The sequence below is a fragment of the Daktulosphaira vitifoliae genome, unplaced genomic scaffold (assembly GCF_025091365.1).
Source record: "Daktulosphaira vitifoliae isolate Bord-2020 unplaced genomic scaffold, ASM2509136v1 Scaffold_1, whole genome shotgun sequence".
NCBI classification, from domain to species: Eukaryota; Metazoa; Arthropoda; class Insecta; order Hemiptera; family Phylloxeridae; genus Daktulosphaira; species Daktulosphaira vitifoliae.
This window is the reverse complement of record NW_026099572.1, coordinates 3,601,554-3,626,482: the sequence shown is the minus strand read 5'-3', so window position 1 is coordinate 3,626,482 and position 24,929 is coordinate 3,601,554. Positions and strand designations below refer to the sequence as shown.

At 24.1% G+C, this 24,929-nt stretch overlaps 1 protein-coding gene and 1 long non-coding RNA gene across 12 annotated transcripts in view; one reads left to right on the top strand and one right to left on the bottom strand.

Moving 5' to 3' along the window:
• The window catches only part of LOC126896395 (uncharacterized), a 43,255-nt gene extending 20,973 nt beyond the window's left edge, over nucleotides 1–22,282 (top strand). The window contains exons 4-6 of one of the 3 annotated variants that reach the window (XR_007701842.1): nucleotides 3,118–3,271; nucleotides 17,167–17,245; nucleotides 21,746–22,282. This is a non-coding gene — a long non-coding RNA (uncharacterized LOC126896395). Of the gene's footprint in view, nucleotides 1–3,117; nucleotides 3,272–17,166; nucleotides 17,672–21,745 lie in introns of those variants that run through there. The other 2 variants (XR_007701841.1, XR_007701838.1) reach the window with 2 other exon arrangements.
• Nucleotides 1–24,929, bottom strand: part of LOC126896385 (neuropeptide CCHamide-2 receptor-like) — a 68,424-nt gene that overhangs the window by 25,795 nt on the left and 17,700 nt on the right. For 3 of the 9 annotated variants that reach the window (XM_050669115.1, XM_050669120.1, XM_050669116.1), the window contains 2 exons: nucleotides 17,674–17,763; nucleotides 8,717–8,830 (listed from right to left, as the gene is read on the bottom strand). The gene's annotated coding sequence lies outside the window, so the exon portion shown is untranslated. Of the gene's footprint in view, nucleotides 1–3,760; nucleotides 3,798–8,716; nucleotides 8,831–8,933; nucleotides 9,479–17,673; nucleotides 17,764–24,929 lie in introns of those variants that run through there. The other 6 variants (XM_050669121.1, XM_050669123.1, XM_050669117.1 and 3 more) reach the window with 5 other exon arrangements.

Sequence of the window (24,929 nt, the reverse complement as noted above, 5' to 3'; positions counted from 1 at the left end):
TACTACCAAAAACAAAATATTGATCTTAAAAAGAATTGTGGTCATATGATATTAAAAAAATTAACATCTAAAATGTTTATTTTGTTCGATATATATATACATAATACCGGTATAGGTGCCATTTATTTTAACTATTAAATCCAATATGATTTGTAAATTAAAAATTAAAATAAGAATATCACATCATAAAAAACATATAATTTAAATTTTTTTATCATATTTAGTTTACTCATTTTTAGTAGTTGAGATGCTAATGTACTACCATAACAACCGGAGTGTTAAGAGATACTTTCACATGATACACTCGATTAAACAAAATAATGCCTAAGAATTATTTTTAGTATGAAATTGTACAGCTTTTAACTACATAATTTAAATAACTATTTTTAATATAAAAAGTTAAGATGAAGAACATTCAAAAAGACATAAATTTAATTATTTTTAAATGTCTTAATTAAAAAATAAATAGGAATCCAAATTTTTTATAAATAAAAGTTATGACAAATATAATTGTTTTCATTTTATATGGTAGTTAAGTTATCTTTATTTAGTAAAGTAAAATTGTTTAACTTTAAACTTATGAATGTATTAAAAATTTGTAATTAACTATAAAATGCGCCAATGTTCATGATAAATTATAAAAGGTTTATGCAATAAAACAAGAATTAAAATAAATATGTATGATATAAAAAGATACCATTTAAAGCTATATGATTTTTTTCATTTATGAGATACGAATTTTAAACGCCAGGGAATTATAATAAAACTTTATTAGTGTAATAATATTATAAAAGTTTTTTGTTTACAGTGAATAAAACCTATTTTTTTACTTAGTAACTATTAATATAAATCTTACTATTAACTTTTACCTAAAGAAATATATTGTTCAACTTGTGTTTCTTTTAAAAAAATAATAGTATCAATATGCTTCTAATTAATTGGATTCAATGATAAGTATACGATATTCAAAAAAATGAATTTTTACACTATTAAACACACTATATAAGTTATTCTTTAAGGATACGTGTAATCATAATTAAAAAAAATTTAATAACTTTATATTTAATGAGATAATTTTAATATGTTTTTGTATTCATTGAATAATACATGTCCAAGTATAAAATATACACTTTGATTTGTTAAAAAAATCATGACCAGTAACCCTTTTAAAATTTTGACTTTTATGTTTTATTATGTTCATCTAAAAGAGAAACTGGCAATTAGATCCTGCATTAAATATAAATGTATACAAAAAATAGTTTAGGTAAATAGTTATATTTTGTAAAAAATTTTAACAACATTTAATTTTGTCATGTCTGACAACATGTCTGTTGCCACTTTTTCTCAGCTCTCACTGGTCCGATTTCTTTCAGTAATACGTCAAAAGATCACAAATTGTATCTAGTCAAATAAATTACCTTTGAAAATTGAAAAATTTTCCCTCGTTCCCCGCAAATGGGGGAAATCTCCAAAAAAATTACAAATTTAAAAATCGGTAAATTTTGTCATTTTTTTCACTTTTTTTTCTTAAAACTTCCATAATTTTTTCAAAAATCAACAAATTAACATAATTTTTTTTTTATACTAAAATATAGATATTTCCCTTTCATTTGATATAATTTTTTTGAAAATCTAACACTTATTCAGCTCACTAGGGGGATTGATAATAGCAACTTTTTGATATTTATCTCATTTAGATTCAATAAATATAAAGGATCCTATCACTATAGTCTCTCCCTGTGAAAAGAAATTTATATTCATGTTAATATTATTTTACTATGTTGTTTTTTTTGTGGCTACGATTTATTTTGCCAACCCTTACTAGACCTACTTTTTTCAACGATACGTCAAATGATTACAATTCGAATTTACTTTAAGTTATTACTCTTAAAATTCGAAAAAATTTTCCTTATTCAAACAAAAAGTAGCTTAACCAGCTTTTTCCATAAAAACAATTAAAATCATTAATTTCTAATATTCTTAAAGTATTTATTGTCAAATTAGATTTGATATGATAAAAGTATTCAACTACAAAAGTAAATAATTTTAATTTGTAATTTATTAATTTTTTAACTCTATTTGTGTGTGCTACTACCAGTATATAATATTCAAATTTTTTTGTAACATGTTGCTATATAAATCATAAGTTTAAAAAAAAATGATTTTTAGTTTCACCTGAATTTAACGATAGATTTTTACAATAATAATCAAATTTTATAATACGCTCAATTGAGTAAATCTTTTTAACAACTTTTTTTTTATTGTTTTTTTTTGGATATATTATCATTAAAATTAATTAAATTATGAAAATTTCCATTGTAGAATCTTTTTAAACACCAAAAATTAATTAGAAATGATTACTATGATTTTTATTTAAGTGATCTATTACGATAAAAATTTAAAAAAATCGAATTTTTCTGAAAAATGTACTGTAAATAGTAATTATAAAATTTCCTGATTGCTATTAATCTTAACAATTTCATTTTTTTCTATTTAATAATGTCAATTTCAAACTTGCAAGTTGAACTAAAAGTTATGGTTACAAATTAATTATTGTTTTATTAAAACTTTCATTTTAAAGGACAAAAAACAGTAGGTTCAAAATGATTACTTTTAATATATTAAAAATCAAAATCAATAATAATTTGAAAACAATTAATTTAAAAAATTATATAATATATAATTAAAAGAATTACTAATCTGGGTATAATTAAGGAAATAGAAGTTGATGTTGCTTTTGTAATTATCCATCAATTTCTTTGAATTAAAAACTATCTACAGATTTGCATCGAAGCGTTTCATATGATAGTGATTTTAATCACTGTCAGATTAAATCTATAATAGACCCAACAATGTAACGTCCCCGCTATGCCGCGACCCCACTGTGTTGGGTTTTTATTAAATGATTTTATCATATAAATGTAAAATAAATTATCAAATAAAAATTTAATTAATTTTTATGAACCATAGTAAATATCAAGATTATTGCAATAGAAATTATTTCTTAGGGTAGATTTTGGAAGTGATTTTTGGAAATTAAATTAAACCTACATTTATTTTTATACCAAGAATATGCTGAAAAAAATGTTGATTGTTTAATAACCAGATTTTTTGTAGGAAAAGTATTTTGTTTTATTCAATTTAAAAGGAGTTAAGATTCTTTCAAATTCAAGAGAGATGAAAAAATAAGCATTTATTTAAATAAGAAGCGAACACTATAAAATGATTCTATTGATTATCAGCAATGGAATTAAAATTTATAAAAGCCTAGGTAAGTTATCTATTGATATTTATTACACACACACACACATATATATATATTATTTATTTATTTTAAACTTATTATATTTAACTTAAAAGATACTTATCTCGCGGTTTAAAAAAAGAAAATTGTAAGAGATGATAATAGAAAATTCATTTTTCTCATAGAGTAGTTCAACAAACGATAATCATTATTGCAAACAAATAAATAAATTATTGTCTCTTATCTTTGAAAAATACTTTATGAGTTGTATTTAAGAAATTAACCTATATAAGTTAAAAATAGTTATATCATATAATGAAATTATTTTATTTTTCTAATTAATTCATATTTTTTTTTATAAGAACTCAAATTTAAAAATAATTTATGTTTTAAAGTTGATTATTTTTTAACTAAGTAACCTAATTCTTATATTATTTGAGTTTCTGCGTTTTCTGCAGAGCTATACAGGTCACATATACAGAATAAATATATTATTAATAAAAATTATTACTGTACTTTGAGAGTGATATTCGTATTTCAAGTATGAAACCCCCTGAAAAATAAAATAAAAATTAATTTTAAAGACGATTAAAAACTTGAATAATAAAAGAATTAAAATTGAACGAATACAAATATCTTTAACCCAAGTATAAAACTACAATACAACGAAGTATTATTGTAATGAATTTTACATTATTTGACCATTTCAGTAGTTTTTAAAGTAATAATTATCTTTCACATTGTTATTTTAATAACCGTTTTACTCTAATAATTCTCATGAACACTCGTGTACATACAACAAGATCAATGTTTTATTTATCAATGTTAATAAAACATTTATCTTATCATGATGTTTCTTTGGAACTGATCGAATTGACACCATTTATTTTAGCTTCGGTGTAAAGCTGAGAAGGTATTAATTTTACCATGATGTGTTTTATTTATGTCTGTTGCCACTTTTTCTCAGCTCTCACTGGACAGATTTCTTTCAACAATACGTCAAATGATCACAAATCGTATCTAGTTGAAAACATTACCCTTAAAAATTGAAAAATTTTCCCTCGTTCCCCGCAAATGGGGGAAATATCCAAAAAAATTACAAATTTAAAAATCGGTAAATTTTGTAATTTTTTTCACTTTTTTTCTTAAAACTTCTATAATTTTTTCAAAAATGAACAAATCAATATAATTTTTTTTTATACTAAAACCTTAGATATTTCCCTTTCATTTGATATCATTTTTTATATAGATGCTTGATGTCTTTACCTATTATTTAGTATATTTTTTTCATAAATTTAACCCTTTACCTGCCCAAAGGGGGGGATTTAAAATGACAACTTTTTCACAAAAAATTAACTTCTTCAACTTAACTTTTGAAAGTGTTCCGGAAGGTCTGACACTTTTATATATATCTTAAATTAAAGCTTATGTAATATACTTTATTATGGAAAAAAAACTTTAAGACTTTATTTTGTCTACACGGTGAAAATGGCTATCAAATGTTATTTTTGTGTGAAAATTCTCGATTTTATTTTTTACATTTTTAACTTTATAATGCTATAATTTATTGATAAGTGTATGGATCAACACAATTTTTTATGAGAAATAATATTTATATCCCTTTTTCATTCGACATACTTTATCTTAATCAGGATATTAATAAGGAAATAGCAGATCATCTAGCTTTTGGAATATTCCACCAATTTTTTAGAATTAAACACTATCAAAAGATTTGAATCGAAGCGTTTTTTTTTTAATGTGATTTTAATCACTATCAGATATCATTATACTTGATCCAACTATGCCACGTCACCACTGTGCCGTGACCCCCCTATGCTGGGTTTTTCTTAATTGAACTAGTTTTATGAATGGATCAATATCTTGAACAGAAGACATAAAATATTCTTCAGGTAATTTAGATGTTATCCCATAAAGTAATTCTGCTGATTTTTACTATAAGTCTTCTTTAATTGCTGATCTTAATCCTCATAATACAAGTGGTATGTAAAATGTGTGCCTAAATCACTGGTAATAAAAAGGGGTAATCAAAAAGTAAAATCTTCCCTGTGAATATGACAGTGATTATTGATTCTGCGGTGAAATCGGCCGCAGGAACAACTTCATCAAACCATCTTGTAAACGTTTTGATTACGGTAACACAATATGTATACCATTTTCATACCCAAGAATATCAATATGTATACAAAAAAATATTTCGCTTACTAAATAAAAGTTTCCATGAGGTGTGATAACATGTCTGTGAATTTTTGCACGTTGACGACAATGAAAGCAATTTGAACACACTTTTTCATAGTAGGTGACAAAAAAACAGTTTTTTTACCTACTTTATTGAGGAACGTATACTGGAATATGCTAAATTATGTATAAAATAAAAAATTGTTTAGTAAGAATGAACTAAGAGATTCAATGTAGACATATTATAGTAAATTTCAATATCTTTAGCTGGTATTAAATTTAATTTAATTTAAGTGAAAAATTATTATTACTAATCAAATAACTGTTTTATTTTTTCATCTTTGTACTTCTGTTAACTCTTGATAATTTAAACTTGTCCTGTTGAATGTATCTCTGTTTATTACATCAAGATCTAATTTAGAAAGTGCATCAAATACTACATTATTATTTCCACTAATATCCTTGATTTCAGTTGTATACTGACTAATGTAGTCCAGTTACCTTATTTTCTTTTTAACATTTTTTTTTCTCAAAAAATTTTTATAGTAATGGTTACAATTACTATACACAGACAATTTTTTTGCTTTCTGCATAAATTAAAATGTTTGATAGTAATATAAATTGCGAACAATTCCTTTTCATACACACTAGAAGCTGCATAAACTTATAAAACTTCTGCTACTAAAACATCTTAAAAAAAGCCAGAAATTTCCAACTACAATTTGTTTTTTGTTGAACATTCAACCTATACAAATATGAGACGCATCAATAACTAGGGCTAAGGCTGGTGATATGTACGTTTTGTAATTTCGGTCAGCTGTTGAAAAAAGTCGCTTTCCACTTTGACATTGAGTGATATCATGTATGCGTGGCAATAAATATCTATTTAGTACAGTTATTTCATTCAATCTGTAGTAATTACCACAAAGTTTTCAATCTTCATTAAGTTTTGCACTAAATGTAATAGACTTATCTATGGGTCTTTGGGTAGGTGGCATATCCTTTTTTTATCATACATTGAAATTCTTGTTTAGCTGATTTAAGTTTGTGTGGAAGTAGTCGATATGGACGTATATAGATTGGTGTACTTATGTTTGGATACTGTGCGTGACATGATGTTGTGATGAAGTAGTAATGTTGCAAGGTTTTATTACAGTGGTGGATTAGTTGGTGTATTAGACTAATTTTTTTAAACGGCTGTCATTCAAAAAGTTATTATAAAAATAGATTTGCTTGATCCTTTCAGACCATTGGTACACTACTATGTAATCATCAATATTTTTAAACTTGCAACTGTAGTTTTGAATAAAGAATTGTATCCCCAAAATTAAAAGATTTTAAATGATGTAAATAACAAAACTAAAGTACATTTTTTTTTCAAAGTTAAAATTGGAAAAATAAATCTGTCTGAAAATCATTTTTCAGGCCATTAATGTAAAATTGATTTTGATTCATTTTAATTAAAATGAATTTGTTGGTCTATAAAGGTTACAATATGTTTAATGTTGTAAAAATAAGTTTATATCTGTATAATTAAACCTGTCGTGCTTTGCCTTCCATCCAAGAATAAAAGTATTTATAACACTGAACTACTAATTGAAAAGTTGATATCGACTAGTAATTTTCTTAGTTGGATCATTTTATATTATGTGAACTAATTAAATATATATGTTGTCATTTAAAAAATAAAGTTGGAACCCAAATAAGTGATAAAGAATAGACTTAGAAAATATTAAACACTCAAAAATCGAGAAATTAATACTATTTAAAGAAACCAAACAAAATTATCTGAATTATTATTACTTTTAAAAAATTCTAGTGGTAATGGATAAATTAATCACTCTGTATTAAATTCTTATTTCATATTTTTATTTAATATACAAATTGTGTTTTCAAAAATAATTTATTAATTCGTTAGTGATCTGCCATTTACCTTAATAAAATTCTACTAATATATAATGCAATATAGTAAATATTTTTTTTATTATTTTAACGTTCTGTATCAAAATATTATAACACAGAAAATTTAGATTTAACGGGAAAATAAATATGCTACATTTACGTTATTTATGTTTTATGAAGAACTCTACCAAAAACCTATTTAAATAATTAGGTGTTCGTTTTTGACATAAATATACCATAATTCCGCGAATGGATAAAGTTTAATAAAAATTACAGATATTGCATTGTATTATAACTTAATCAATACTGTGTCACTTCCATTGTTAAAAAATACCTCACCCAGTAACTGCATTTAACTTAGTATTTTATTGAACATTTATTTTAAAATATGAAGTGTGTATTAGTTAAATCACGTAATCTTACAAATTATTTCTTCTAAAGAGCTGACGCCAGAAGTTTTAAAATTATTTTTGGAATTAAGCTATTTATGAGACATTTTTTACTACCCAATTCAAAATACATCTTCGCCTTGTATTTATTTACATTTCAGGGGCGTTCCATTTCCCTTACCCCTTATCTCTCCATACCCGTGAGAACACTCACGAATGATACACTAAGTTTTCAGTAAACTTTAACTGTATGATTAGAAAATTATCAATTATTAGTAACATTAAAGACACGTGAACAATTATATGAAAACAATTAGTTTCGTTAAACTAGTTTTTAATTGTTGATTATTATCTTTTTGCCTAAAAAAGTTTTTAAAGCTTACGTCTAAGCTTATTAATTAAAAATTCTTAGATAAGTTTTGTCATTTATAAAGTAACTTATACAACTTAAGGAAAATATTATTTCACCCTATTCACTTGCTGAATTATTTTTTAAGACTAAAAAGTTGGATTTTACTCTCAAATTATCTTGTCGAAAATTGTCTTATGAAATATCTTTATTGTTGAATAGGATTTTAAGTTTAAAAAATAATGATATTTAAATTAATTACTTTTTTGTGTTTTAAAAATTATTTTTTAGTCAGGAATTTTCTTTGGAGAAGGGTTGATAATTTTTTTACAAAAAAGGCTCATTTTGGAGTCTTTTACAAATTTAGCATTATTGGTGTGGCCTCTATTTATTATATTCTTAATATAGCATTCATCATACAGAAGAAGTGCATTAGTTTGTTAACTTTAAATAAAATACAATTTAAATATGTATAAATTAATGTTCTCATTCAAAATAACATAAAAAGCATTAAAAACTATCAGACTATAAAAATATTTTAAATGTTTATAAGAACATATTTACATTTTATAAAAAAGTAAAAGATAAACGGGTATCAAAATTATTATATGAGTAAAGGCAGTGTCGAACTTTTACCTAGGAAAGTTGGGTGTCCTTAGATATTTTTCAATATTTGCGACCCATAGTCAATGGATTCCTAAGTTCTTCCATTTCTTTTGGAAACGTGATACTCCTCCATTATTTTGTATTCTAGAAAATACCAAAAAATTTTTTTATTGTTAATTATTTTAAAAGATATAATAAAAATTGATCACTTGTGGCTAATTAATTTAATGAAATTAAAACTACTGACCTCATATAGTGAGTATATGTTTAGCGTTGATAATGGTAACATTGTTTCCGAAATACGTATCCGCAACATTTTAGTAATTTTTATGGCTTTTGAGTTTAATATTTTTAATTTAATTTATTTATTTTAAAATAAATCAAAAAAATAATTTTTATTCTATATTATGTGCAGTAATTTTAAATAAAAAATTCTCTCTGTGATGTACTTTATTATTTAAAAAAACTTACATTAATATTAAGATTTTCTGAGCACAGTTTTTAATGTTTCAATGATTTTATTTATTACTAATAGTTAGACTGACGCAGAATTGCAAGTGAGGAAAAATAAGATGGGTTGGGGAAATAAGGCCATCTATTTCAAAAAAAATTTTTCTTATCAAATTATAATAAAAATAAGAATGTGAAGGTGAAAATAGTTCAAATCCTCTCATAAATAATGTATACATACGGCCCTATGCTCACATACATTGATTCTGACAATAAAATTTTTTTTCGAAATAGTCTTTCAGTTTTATTCTATTGTTTAATTTGATGTGTTTTAGTTTTCAAAAAGAATAATAGGGTGATTAATTTTTAATTAAGTTAGAATTCTAATAGATTTGAATATGACAATTAAATTGAGTTAATGAAAATAAGTGAAAGGACAAAAAATATTATGCAAAAATTTAAAAACAGGGTCATGGTACAATTGCAAATTTATTCTTTGATAAGATTTTTTTGTAAAAAACAAACATTTATAGATACTAAAAATATAAATACATAATGATTTAAATTATTTTTAATAAATTAGTTGAATTTTTCATATAGACATTAAAAAATAATATAAACGTATTTTAGTTGTCTAAAAACTTTTATCAATTATTATAAATGTTCATTATTTTTGTTGTAGAGTGTTTTATTTAAACTGCTCGTGTATCCTTAATGACGATAAAAGAGCATAAGTTTTATATTTTTAGAATACTGTCAATTGTATATTGTGTTGATTTATTGAATGTCTTCACAAAAAGATTCTATTCACTTCAAGGCGATTACGAGTCTTTTAAAAGAATTAATGGTGTAAAAATATATTTTACGTTGTTTGTTTAGTTTTCTATAGATGAATTTTATCACCAACCTTATAAATAAAAATGATCTCAATTTAATAAAGAGTCGTTTGAATATTTTTCGCTATGGTGTAGATATATTTTTAACACAAAAAGAATTACTACAATAAAAAAAATGTATTACTTAAAATAAAAGGGTGCAACATTAAAAAATCACTTTAATTGACAATAAAAGGAAAAATGGAAAAAATAATTAACCATACAGTTATAAGTCCGATTATTCAAAAAGACATTATTTTGTTGATAAAAATTATAAATTATTTTCCTCTACACTATTTGAATAAGCTTACATTGAAAACTCTTTTGAAATTTTTCAAAATTTCATATGGAATGTATTATATTGAAGTATACAAAATGTTTAACTTATATTTTTTAAGTATTAACAAAAATGTAACGTAATAAAAAAAGTTACCAAACGTAAAAGTTAGGTGCATAACCCCAAGTTTTCTTACCCTCTCCATAATTAGGAATAATAGAATTTCTAACAAAAAAAAAACATATTTCTCTTTGAACCTGAATCATTTTTGTTTAGTGGTTCAACATCGAATCATTATATTTTTTTTATGTTAGAATAAAAATCATGCTGAAGTAAAATTATATAAATTTCAAAATAATTATTTTAATGATCGAACTTCGACTAGAATTCTTGACTGATCAAACCTCACTTAATTTCTATAAAATTTAGGCTTCATAACTTAGCTAGCTACCCGTTAATGAGTTAACGCAATTATATCTAGTTTACTTTTATTGAGTTTGTTTACTACCAATAGTCATACAGTATATCTCTTCCTGTATGGTGTATATGGTGATGTAAAGAAAAAATATTTTTGGTAGTGTAAATATTCTTGAGAAAATTCTATTGTAGATTATTAAGGATAATATATTCTTTGAAAACTAATAGAACTAATAATTTCTTTAAAAATACTTATGTGATATTCAAAATTATTTGAAATAATGAATATTTATTGAAAATTTACGATGGAAAAATAATCATCTTTTCTTTGGTTGATAGTCACATAATAACAAAAATAATCAAAATTTTCTAAAAACCATACAAGTAAAAAAATTATTGTAAGTTTCTTAATATTTTTACGTTTCTTAATGTTTTTGTATTTTTATGACTTTTCAATGTTTTATTTGTTAATCAAAAACTAAAAATAATCTTCCCCTTAAAATATTATAGTAAAGATTAAATGGAAAACTTTCCAATCAAAAAAATTGTCTATGCAATTACAGTAAGTAAATTTGACTTAATTAGGCCGTCAAGTATAAATTTAGTTTTTTATGTACATATATTAATAATAAAATATATTTATAAACTATTAAAATATTTTAATTTTTATAAAGACAAAATCATGGAATCTAGAATTACCCGTCTTATAAAAATTGCCGAATCAATATTTTTAAATAAGTAGGAAGTGTCGCATTAAATGCCGATAGTTCGTTTACAATATTTAAATAATCGAATAAAATCGATTTATATTGTTAAGACTACTTTGCTTATAAAATTTTTTTGCGACAATCATTTAGTTCTATAATTTTTTGTATAAATATCATAATTTGTAATATAAATGACGAAAATCGAAAAACCTTCCTTAGAGTTGAATTTACTACCAAATTTTGTACAAATTATTTTTTACCAAATTTTAGGGAGTATATTGAATGAATTTAAACATTTTATTTTAAAGAATCGTCCTAATGGTAACCTCTATATTCTATTTGATGATATGAAAGAAAATAAAATTACAAATGATAATCATGGGTTCATATATTGTACTTTTGCTATACAATTTTACACTTTATTTTATAGAAATAATAAATCTATTAATAACAATGTTATTAGGAACGTATTAACATTATAAAATGTTTGGCAATAGTCCTATATTACTTTAAAAATAATTGTATTGTGTATCATATGGTATCAAGCTTGTTTAGTATCAAGAATAACAAAACAATGCGGCATACAATAATAGTTTTTTGGCTCTCAGGCTTATTTAATTATTAAATTAGTATTACAAAGGTTTTAATTTATTCTTTATTGAATGGTTAAACGTCATAAACAAAAATAAAAATAATACGATCACTGAGTAATCGATTTTAGTTTACTTGGTATGAGAGCAGAATACATACAAAAAAAAAATTGAATTCTCTACAAGGTAAAAGTTTTTATTTTATATTTTTCACGTTCGAAAATAAGTCATACGGTTTGACTATTATAGGTTTGTTGATCTTGCACTTCATCTAGTTACTGCAACATTTTATCGAAAGTTTCCGACATGTTTAATGGATTATCAACTAACAGTGATAAACTCTACTAGTGACACTTTAAAAGTATTTATTTATATCGTGAGCTTTGAGTAAACTAATTTTGTAAAAAAGTTTAAAATAACGTACATAAAATGTCTTCAAGTCCAACTAAAACTAAGGAGTATTTAACTAATATTTAAAAAATTATTTTATAGAAATACTTCCTTAATTATGCAAAATTTTTAATATGTATTAAGTAAATGAATTACATTTTAGGGTCTAAACTATTCTGTAAATAAAATATATAAATTTGATTTCTTTTTTTCTTGTTAATCGAAAAATTTTGATTGTGTGCCATTGAATTGTGATTGTTGAATAATTTTTAGGGAGAACTTTCAAAAGTTAAATGGAAGCATATTATTATTTATTTACTATTGATTGGTTTAAAGTCTAAATACAATTTTGACCTATCGATAACTTGTTTTGTATTAAACTTTTCAAAACATTACAATTTGAAGATTTAGAAAAGGTGAGGACCACTCCTCACCTTAATTGTATTTCATATAACTTAATACATTTAATAAATTTCACAAATTAAGGATTCTTGATTCTCTTTATATTCATTAGTAAATATGAACAATTTAATAATCACACTGTAGTTTAAATTAGCAAAGCATTATTCAAACAAAAATTAATTTTTATATTACGCAGTAATCCAGATCTAACTGATAACTTCTATAGTTTTTTTTTAGTAAACGAAATTAAAATTTCGTTGTGATTCTTTTTTAAATAATTTATATGTTTTTAGACTACATTAAAATCATATGTTTCATATAAGGGTGGAGGAATACGGCCAGTTGCGTCGGGTAATAATGTTGTTGTCGACAAGTCATTTTCTTAATTACATCGATAACTGTTAAATAGGCTAGTTAATATGTATATTAACGGTTGGAAAAATAGTTTAACACTCTTTTAAAAAATAAGAGATGAACATTAAAAATACTACATGATTGATAAGTTGTAAAAAACCAATACAAAATTATCAATATCATTTTTATATTTTGAATAATTAGGTGGTTTAATTTTTTTTGAGGGTGGCCTTAAATAATTTATAAATAAAAAAATAAATGACTAAAAAAAAATCAAAAATATTTATATTTTGTAAATAATTGATTGGATTAAATAAACAAATTATTCTGTATTTTCTTAAGGCGTAGTCAAAGGAACACTCTGAATACTGGAGTATATTATGTTAGGTTTTCCTTATGCCGAAATATTTTTATGCTTTTGCTTTTATATTTTGGTTACTTTAATGAACTTTGTGAGAGAAGAGAGGCTTGTTTAATTAATGAGTAGTGTTTTTACCATTAAACGTTCGTAACTTGCAGGAGTGTATTCAACAAGTTGTTTTGGTATTCAGCGCTGAAATAGTATGAAATATTTGTTATATATGTATATTTATTTACTTTTGATATCGAAAAGTAGAAAATAATTGATATACCCTTAAAACAGATTTTACTGTTTAAAATATTTTTCCAAATTATCGACGTTTGTTTAAAGAAAACTACTTGTACATTTTTTATAAAAAATTAAAATACAAGAATATACTTATTAAAAATTATCATCAATTTTTTATATCTCTTATATATCTAATGTTATTTGTAATGTGTTTTTTTGAGTCAGTGGAGTCCTAGAATGTTTTATCATATAAAAATTGTCCAGTTTATATTTTTAAATGGTTGAGAAGTATCGTAACAAATTATCTTTTTACATAGGTCCATTTTTGTTTTTAGCCACTGTTCAATGTAGAAAGAATGGAAAATCTGTACAATAAATAGATTGGAATAAAATCACAATAGCATTGCACTGAGGGGATAAGTGTTCTACTTATTGATATTGATAAACTACATATGCTCATTAATTATTCATTTAAACAATTTGATACTTCGATTAAAAATGATAGTAACTTATATTGCATCAAAACTAATAGCATTTATTATTTTGACATTTTATTTTATTTCATAAGTGCAAATGCAATTGGTGACAATTATTTACGCAATAAATATTTTAACGAAATTAACATGTAAAATTATAATAAATAAAATTTGAATTTTGTTTACTATCAGTATTGTAAATTTAAGTATTTGGAATAAGAAATATTAATTTGTACAATACAATTTTACTTTGTCCATTGTCTGTTAATACGGCAAATTGCTTAGACAATTTAGCTACATGTGTGCGTGTGAAACATAGAACAAAATGCATTCAATTTATAAATATTAAGTAATTTTCAACTAATTACCTAACTAATTAGGAAAAAAATAAAGAAACCATTTAAAAAAATATTAATTATTAACCAAAATAGGTCATTTATAAGAAAATTTCGCAATTATGAATTTAGAGTATTTGTTTTATAAAATTTGATTTGGCAAACTATAATATTATAATCTCTTATCTTAAGTTACGCTTCTGACTTGCTTAATAATATATATTAATTTAAAAAAATTTTAGTGCTCGTAAATAAATACTATTGAAAAAAAAAATTAATAGAAGATAACAAATCATAATAATTATAAAAAAATAAATATAGTTATTTTCTAAAAATATTATTTTTATCATATCTTTTTAATTCTATATCTACATTATTTTATATCGCAAAATATTTTCAAATAATAAATAATCTCTTTTACGACTAACCTACTCGTTTACAAACTTCCAACAAAACTTTGCTTTCGTACGTTCTATATGAACTGAAAATAGCGATCCTCGATGTTTTCTAATTACAAATTTGTGCTTATTACTGTAAATATATTTTTAATTAAATGTATCGTATAGTTGTACATAAAACTACTATTGTAGTTGTGTTCAAAATGTTAAATATATTAATTTATTTATGAATAAATATTTCTTACACAAATTATTCAATACTATAAAAATGTTATTATTAAAATATATATATTCTTAGCAGTCACCTATTTAGATATATTGTGCCTCAGTGCACAATATAGAATTTCGATTCCGTTTTGCCGAACTATTCAGGTTTTCCCGTCTTTTTTAATACCATAGGTCGAGTAATAATGAAAGCTAAAGCCCTAAAAATGTTTTTAAATTATGTGCAGGTGATTCATATACCATGGATCACTTAATTAGTTGAAATATAAAAATGATATTGAGAATTTTTTTTTGGTTTCTTTTAGATACATGTTTTTTACAATTTATCAATCATGAAGTATTTTTAATGTTCATCTCTTACATCTTATAAGAATGTCAAACTATTTTTCCTAACGTCAATATTAATATTAACTAGCCTATTTAATAGCTATTGATTTATTTAAGAAAATGAATTGTCAATAAGAACTTTTCAATCAGCACAAATATTTAGACCAGTATTTCGAAAGTTATTAATATTTTATAAAGAACAGTGCTGTGTTAATTGTCATTGGCGCCTAAGGGTATTAATATATTTGGCGACCCTATTTAACATGGATATAAATTTAACATGCTTTCCATGAACGATTTTACATACATTAAATCCTTTATCAACGCCGCTCGTTTCACTCAAAATAACTCCCTAATCTCAACAATACAATATATTGAAATACTATATTATATATTTTTTGTTATATAACTAACAGTTATTAATAATATTTTTTAGCTTCGATGCGAATCTGAGAAGATATTACTTTTACTATTGTGTTTTTTATGCCTTCCCATTAAGATTCTCAGCTTTCACTGGGTCGATTTTAACAATTAATACATCAAAAAAATCCAACTTTAATCCAGTTATAACTAACATCGCTGAAAATTGGGAAATCCCGTTCAAATTTAGAAACTTAGAAAAATATCTTAATATTGCAATACCGTTAAAAATGGCATTTTCTAATTTTGCATTTTAAAATTATTTAAACTATTTTGTAAAAACAATGATCCTAGTGAGTATTTAATAGAATATATTTAAGACAATAAACTTACTTTTGGTATGTTTTTTTAACGAATAAACAAAGTACAATAAAGTGTGCCTTCTTCTAAACTTTTTCAAATTAAAGATTTTATTAAAGTTCTTAACATTTTTTTTAAATATACTACTACCATATTAAAAAAAATTCTTTCTCATAATTATCTATTATGAAAATTGTATTTTTAAAATGTACATTTAAATTATATTTTTAAAAATATATAATAAAAACATTAAAAAATGACTTAATGCTGTCTGATTTTTAAAACTTTTTATAAGTGAAAGAACTTGGTGACGTTATTCTGAGAAAATTATTCGCGAAGATGTAAACATTTTTTTAGCATTTCATCAGTTTTTAAAAATTTAATCAAAAATTTTCATTGTTGCCAACGTCTTTTTACATAAAATCTTAAATTTTTACCAGTGGCATTTCAAAGGTACGCTGAAAATTTTGTTGAAATCTGTTGGTTTTTTAATCATCTATATTTTTTCGGATACTAATACAATAGTTTATTTGGTCTCAATATTTAGAGTATAATTAGTTCGCTGCAGTTGTTTGACATAAATATGATATTCTAGGTTATAGTAACACATTAGAGCTTATAACTTGATAAAAAAATGTTATTAATATTGGTAATATCGTAGATAGTGTTAAAATTCACTTATTAGGTATTGGGTAATAAGCCTGTATCGGAACGCCAGCTAATCAATGCCTAGTGAAAAAAATTCAAAGTAAATAATTTCACAATTAAAAAAAAAAAAAATTTTATTTAGTTTTTGAAAATGTTCCAGGACCTCTGCTCTATTTTAACTTATATCAAATTTATGTTTTTGAAGTGTGCTATATTATTAAAAAAAAATTATCTTTACGATTATTCTACTATAAGTAAAGTAAAAAAGTCGCAATTTAAAAAAATTTATTTTATTTCCAGTTAAGCAAATTAAAGCTACGCATAATACAGTACACACCCGTGGCCCTCCATATTGGTCATTTAACGGAGTTCATTACAAGTAATATCTTATCGACTATCTTATGACAGTATGACAATTATATTTTCTTTGTAATATATTTAAAGTGCAGGTATAAAATATCTTGCATGTACATCAACTGATATAAAAATATATTTTCAAACAAAATAGGTCTTATGCAAAAAAAAAAAAAAGAAAAGGTGTGCATATTTTTTGGTACCCTTTAACTATGCGTCATGTTATAGCTCCCATTTCCCCCTCCCATTAGAACGGACATGTCGTAATGGCTGGAGGTCAGAATGGCTGATAATTTCATCACTATATTTCAGCCATGAAAATTCTGAATAAAATGTGCATTCAAATAAAAGTGTATCAATATTATTAAGAATATATTTTTTGTATTGTGTTATTCAAAAGTTATTTATAATGAATGAGTAATAAATTGTTTTAAGAATTAAAAATATTTATACTTGGTGAATTTTATTATGTGTAATAACTCCAAACATTTTGTTTTTGGCTTTTCAAGTAATCCATTTCACAAGTTTTTCGCTGAAGTCTATCTGAAAACAAATAAAAATATTTGTAACTCGAATTCAAAGGCGTACACTACAAAACCTTACATCGTAAAACATATCACAAAGAATATAAAATTAGGTCAAGCTTTATTGTAACTTTAATTCCGTAGTTGACCATTTTTCAACACTATAGTTAAACATCAAAACTGTCTTTTATTGTATACATTCAAATATAAGTCTCACACCAGATTTACGTAAATTGTTTTCCCTGTTTGAAAAACATTAAGTTAGACTTACAACATCAATAAACTGCCTTCGTTTTGGCAGCTTAATAGCTATTGTCGCCAAGTAGACCGATATGTAATTGGTCTTCAACCTAACCCAACCCACTTGCATTTTACACGTGTAAAGTTATTTTAGTGATAATGATGTAAAATATCAAATCTTATTTTGTTGTATTAGTGTAAAAAAAAAAAAATGATAAAATATCTAAATGTATTCTTTTTCTAAATGAATAGCTTCATTGCGTGTATTTAACTTAAAACATTTATACAAGTGTGGATGAACAATGTTACAAGATTTATTATGCATGAAATACTGGTCGAACTCCACTATTTCAGAAGTTATTAAAATATTTTCATCTACCTAAGCTGGAGGTGCGGCCGAGAAATGTCTAATGATATATATATATCAACCCGCATCTCACCTTCAGCTAATATTTTATATATGTAATAATAATTTGAGTGCCAAGCGATAGTTGAATCGCCTTTTATAGGATTCTAAATGCCAAAATGTATACACAAGTCCTTTTTCAACATCAAATTTGTTCAACTTGAATATATATATTACTTAATAACATCATTAATAAAAGATAGTAAGAAAATTTCATTTATGACTTCTAAATTATAGTTATTACAGTTATTGATAATTATTAAAGTTTTATGCTAACCCTTTTATCCTATACCTTTTATTATTTTAATGAACAGAATTTACTTAGAGATGGGACTTTTGCAGCAAAAGTCTACTTATGACATAAGTGGAATGTGTTCATCTCTATTGTGGTCATATTATTATCTACAGAAATCACTTTTCAACACCAAATAATGGTTTTGTCATGTATAAAAATGTGTAGAAAATATATTTTTGGAAAAATTTAGATATCCCTTATTAACATTTAGCGATTTATTTTGTCGAAATAAACTCGTCACTATCATAATATGGAATTACAGTAGACTAAACTGTTTATGTCCACGATAAAAAAACTTAGAGAAATATTTAACAAAACGCATACTGTTTAATTATATTGTAATACACACGATTAATAATCGTGTATATATAATTCTTATATATTATATAAGAATTTCTTATATCGTGTCACGATATAAGAATCTAAAATATATAAATATATTATAGATAAAAAACTCTACAAGAGTCAATATTTATATTATTTTTGTACTCTCGAATCACACGCCGAATTAAAGTAACTCTCGTTTTTATCCTTTCCCTTCGCTTTATTTTATGAAGTTTTGAGTTACGATAGTTTTCGAATATAATAATTCTAAGATTATTGTCTTTCCAAGGTATAAAAAGTATTAAATATTCAGTTAAAGTTCAACTTTTTTGAAAACGAAATTTTTTTTCAAATTTTATGGTATTATTGTGTTTATTTAAATTAATTTGTTCATATTATCAATAAAAAAATATCGGTTTTACATCCTTTTATTTCCCGAACTTATCATGCTACAGAAAATGGTGGCCCTCTTTCACATGTTAGAAAGTCAAAGGTGGTTCTTGGCTAGGTCAGTGATAGACAGGATGAATATAAAGCCGGTTTGCACAAAATACCACCAACGAGAATATCACAAGAAAAATTTCGTTGGCACCCTGTTGTTCATATTATCGTTTTCGTTAAATATAAATTTGCTGATACAAAATCTACCATAATAAACACAGTTTTACTACGTCCTAATTATGTTCAAGTTTTTTTCAGCCAGTACTTACTACCTCAAGTTTACTCATTATCTCAAAAATTTCAAATTACACATTTCCTATGGAAGTTTTAAAACTCAAAATGTATCGTTTTTGGTTAAAGAGAGTAATTTTAATTATTTTAATCTATAGATTTACATAATTAGCGTTTTATTTAGATTAAAATTATCCTGATATTGGGATATTTCTTGTGTGCTCGGTCACTATCTGCGAAATTTGCTAAATCTTAAATTTAGTAAATTTGCCACATAGGCACGAAAAAAATTTAAAAACTGGAAAGGAACCAGACTTCTTTTTAAAAAATACCTTATATAATAATAAATAACATAATTAAAATAATTATATATGTTATAATAATTATAAAATAATAATAATATTTTTTTAATTTTCTGTGAATGGTGATGATGGGAAGAAAAAGTAATAATACTTTTCTTTATTTGAGCCCCTTTGGCACAACCCACAAACAAAATTTTTGATACTATGGTTTACACTATTAAATAGCGTTACTTTAAAAAGATTAAAAAATGTATCAATTATATTCTAATTTTTGAGAAACGTAAAATTAATTTTCATTTTCCCTTTGAGCTAATGAAAAAAAATTATTTTTTTAAAAAAAAATTGTACTGTCTAATATTATTAATGATACGTCGTAAGTATATTTTATATATTAGTTAAATAATAATTGAAAAAATGCAAATTTGTTTGTTACGCCCTTATTGATTCTAGATAGTTGACCTGGTTTACTGTATGATTAGATATGGAGAAATATGTATCTTCTGTTTAACAACAGTTTTGGGGGTACAGTAGGTAAATTCTCGACTATGGCAGTAATATATAGACCCGTATTTACATGTTACGTTTATTTGATGGTTTTTTTGATACTCATCGGATGTCAAGCAAATCTCTAACAGATTATGTATATATGTTGTAATATACAAAAATTTATTTTGATCAAAAGAACCTAAACTGTGATATCACATTTAGAAATGATACTTTGAGTCTATATTTTTAACGGTAAAAGAGGTTTAATTCGCTTTGTTTCCCCTTAGGACTTGCGGTTTATGATAAAAAACTTTTCCCATCAAACATAATTCTCTTACTTGCTTAACCAATAAAAAACAGATCTTGGATTTATTTAGTCGGATAACAAATAACGAATGATGTACACTTATCAACATGATAGCATTAATCGTTACTATTGTGGTTATCTTCAGTTCATTTAGTTCATGAATAATCAATGTTATTTACACACTGAATAACATTATACACTCTCTTTAGATTGAATTTTTTTATTTGCACAAGTGCTTGATATTTTTTTAATAATAGTCATTCATTGGTAATAATTAATCACTGTCGAGATTTATTTTATTTAAAATGAGTAAATGGCAAGCCTTTTCTATAAAGTTTTGACTGATAAAAGTTTTATTTTAGAAAGGATTAATTTACCTAATTTTGTTAAAAACTCTTTGTTATCTTAAACGTTTTGTTTAGCTGTTGGGTTATTACATATTTACTCAATTAATACCAACTTTGTTAAGTTAGAAACAAGTTAAATGATTAAAAAAAATACTTACTTTCTCACATATTATGCATAATGAATAGATTAAATTTAATAAAATAAAGTTTTTATTGGAAATAAAATATATGTAGTACTTTTCTATTGTGATTATATTCCATTAAGTTCGCAAAGTTAGAATCTATTTATTTGAATCAGAATTTCTAAACTTGAATTAAAATAATAATTTTTTCTACATCCTTTGAGTTTTAGAAATTGTATAATGTTTCCAATTATATGTGTAATTTTTCATTTATGCCTACCCTCTTGACTGTACCTTGATTTACTTTATCTTTTTCTTGGCAGGAAACTGTAGACATAACACGACAATAACAGATGAAAACAATAGTTCGTAAGAATGCATAAAACGCTGTAGGATAGTGGCAACTATGCAATAAATTAATAATACACGAAAAACCCATCCAAAGCAGTCTAAGTCTATTATAAATCTTGTAATAAGGTCCTTTTTCTCTTTATTTTCAGGATGGGAGTCTCTATATACCGGAAAACAACAAATGTGATTTTGGAACAAGTAGTAAAGAGTTGTGAAAATATCAGAACATTTAGAAGTGTTGACATTTTTAGACTGTTCAACAAAATGTTTCTTCACTTCACTCAATAATACTACACATCTCCCGAGAGAAATATAAACAAACTTTTATCACTCGCAAAAAAAAGACGTAAAAAATTTCTACAATAAATGCAACAAAATAAAAACATTAACTTTGTATTTTACTAAACTTAAGCTAAATATCATATCTACTGTATTTTTTGCGAATTAAGATACAGCTGAAATGAAACATTACTTCCAAAATTAAAATTATGAAATTTTAAATGTGATATGACAATTTATCAATAATTTAAAAATATTATATGAAAACTCATTTTTGGGTGATACTGAGGAATAAAGATTAATCAAACTATACCGATACTATTAAGATAAACGTACTTTAATAATTTCGATTTTTAAAACATTGCATCTTAAATACTTAATTACTTAAAAAATTATTAAAACTACAAATTCAATTTCATTAAAAAACAAAGGTATTATAGACTAAATTATTTAAATCTGACATCGAAGAGTAATGATTTTCTGAATAGCGTATTTTTCCTGTTACAATGAGTTTAACTGTTATGTTTTATTTTCAAATGAGTATTATAGAGAAGCTTTTAAAGTAAATAATATTCAAATAAGGGTTTATGATAATAAAACGTGTAATACATGAAGACAAATCATAATTAACAAATACTCCAAAAATTCAAGGGAAACAAATTTAATTGTTTTTAAAGATTCCTTTTTTAACATACACTTCAAATAGGAATGATTTTTCTGAGAATAGTCTCAAAAATCAATAAATAACATTATCATACTATTAAAAGTATAATTTACATCTCTATGATTGGGGGCAATATGCCATTTTTAGATTAAAAAATAAATTTTCAAGTTGTATGCTTGATAAGTAAATTAGTATCTTCAAATAATTTTTTCCTAAAGTGTCTCATATTTAACCATTAAAACCATTAAAAAAAAAATCAAATATGGTTCTTTTAGAAGGATAAAAAAAATTTGTTTTTCTTTGATCCTGTTTATCTCGGCAGAAAAGCATTCTCGGAAAAAAATAATAGAACAAATATGTTTTAAAATTATTCCAAATGTTTAATCTTAAGATCGACGTGTATTAAAAATTTCACCTTTTCATATAACTCTCTTTATAAAAAAAATAGTTTTTATAAATATTTAATATGGTAGATATGAATTTTGTTATTAACGATATTATAGGACAAATTTGCTCTGGTAATTTAATTTTACTTCTTATTTGTCTATATTCCTAACACTAGTAGATTTTTATGAACTATAAAAGAAGACAATTTATGCATAATGCTAACGCAAAAATGATATTAATAAAAAATGTTTTATAAGTAGTTTCTATTTCAAATCCACACACTCCTAAATTATAAGTTAGTATATTCAACGATGATACATAATTTGTAACTATCATAAGCACAATGCGGTCAGCTGTGTTTAGTGTACAATAAACGTGGTTGTATAATAATTGTGTTATTTTATGCTAAAATAATATTTACACAATGGTTGAGTCAAAGGATAGACGGTAATATTTATGTTACCTCACTTATAATTTTATACAATTCAGGACCAGCTTATATAACTCACTTATAACAAACCATTTAACTACAAATTTTTAACAAAGACCTAAAAAGTCTTTAGATATCCAAACTATTTTAATTAATATTTTTTAATTAAAATACTCGTTAGTGTTTTAAATTTGTAAGTTAAATATTAAAATAAGTTGATATTTATCAAGCGTTTATTTTAATTGTTTATACATTTTTTTGATTAGACTAGAGAAAATCTAGTTAATTAGTTTATCAATTACCAATTCAAAACAAAAGGATAAGAACAAAAAAATGTATGGGTACTTGAATTTTATGAATTGAAATTCAAAGAAATAGTAGAAGAGAGAATATATTACAGTTTTTCTTACCCGCAAGTCAAATTAATAAATAATGTTTGTATTTGAAAGCCCTAATTGCACGTCAACCTTTAATTAGTATTAAAATAAAATGTTCACATAAAAACTATAAATAAATAAAGTAATGTCAAAATTAAAAAATTTGAAAATATTTAACATAAAGAAAATAAAGTTTCATGTCACATTCAAGAAATATCAGATACAACACATGATTCGCTAATTAAATATCAAACTAATTCATTAATTTCGGAGATTAGTACAATAGAAATACTTATGAGTTGTAAAGTTTTTTCAAGTTATAGAGAAGCTGGATTTAATACAGCTAAATTGAAAGCTCAAATACTCACCATTATATAAAAATTAAGAACAACTCAGATCTAATTCTATGGACTTGGTATTACATCTATAATCTGAAGATGAAAAATATATTTGTGCGTGTAATTTATTAGATACCCTACCAACTAATACATGATTTAGCTTTTTTAACACTTCCTGGTAACCCTACAAGACGCCTCTAAAGGAATTGGTGCCGCGACTTAAAATCCTAAGAATAATAACTTAATAATATTAAGAGGTGTCTCAAATGTGTGACTTCCTCCTTATGTGCAAATACATGGTCAACTGTCTATAAATTATAAATATTACTTATTGTACATACTGCATAGATTGTAATTTTTCAAATAAAGTCAATTAAAAAAAAAAAAAAATTTATTAGAAAAATTCTTAATTTGTCAAAACGTAGTTGAAGAATCAATAATATATATTAATGTAATTAACTTTATAAAGAAAAGTAATGGAACTTTTCCGAACTTAGCCTTTACTCCTAGGATTTTGTTACGAGTCCCAATCATTTTATCTAGTAAAGAACGCAGAATAAATAAAAAAATTAAATGCTGAAATTACGTAGTTAGTGGATTTTCCATAATACGCAAATGGTATTTTTGTAAATTATATAAAAATCGTTAAAATTATTTCTCCATCATCAAATTTTCACCAGACGTTTTAATTTCCTAAAGGTAAGTACTATGTAAATTTGAAAAAAAATCGTTCAGTCACTTTTGTGTAATGAGGTAATAAAGTTGGCTATTTTCAGCAAACCATTCGTGTTCAAGACCGTAAAACGATAACAAAAAAATTATAAATCGAATCAAATATAACATGGGCTAAAAAAACAT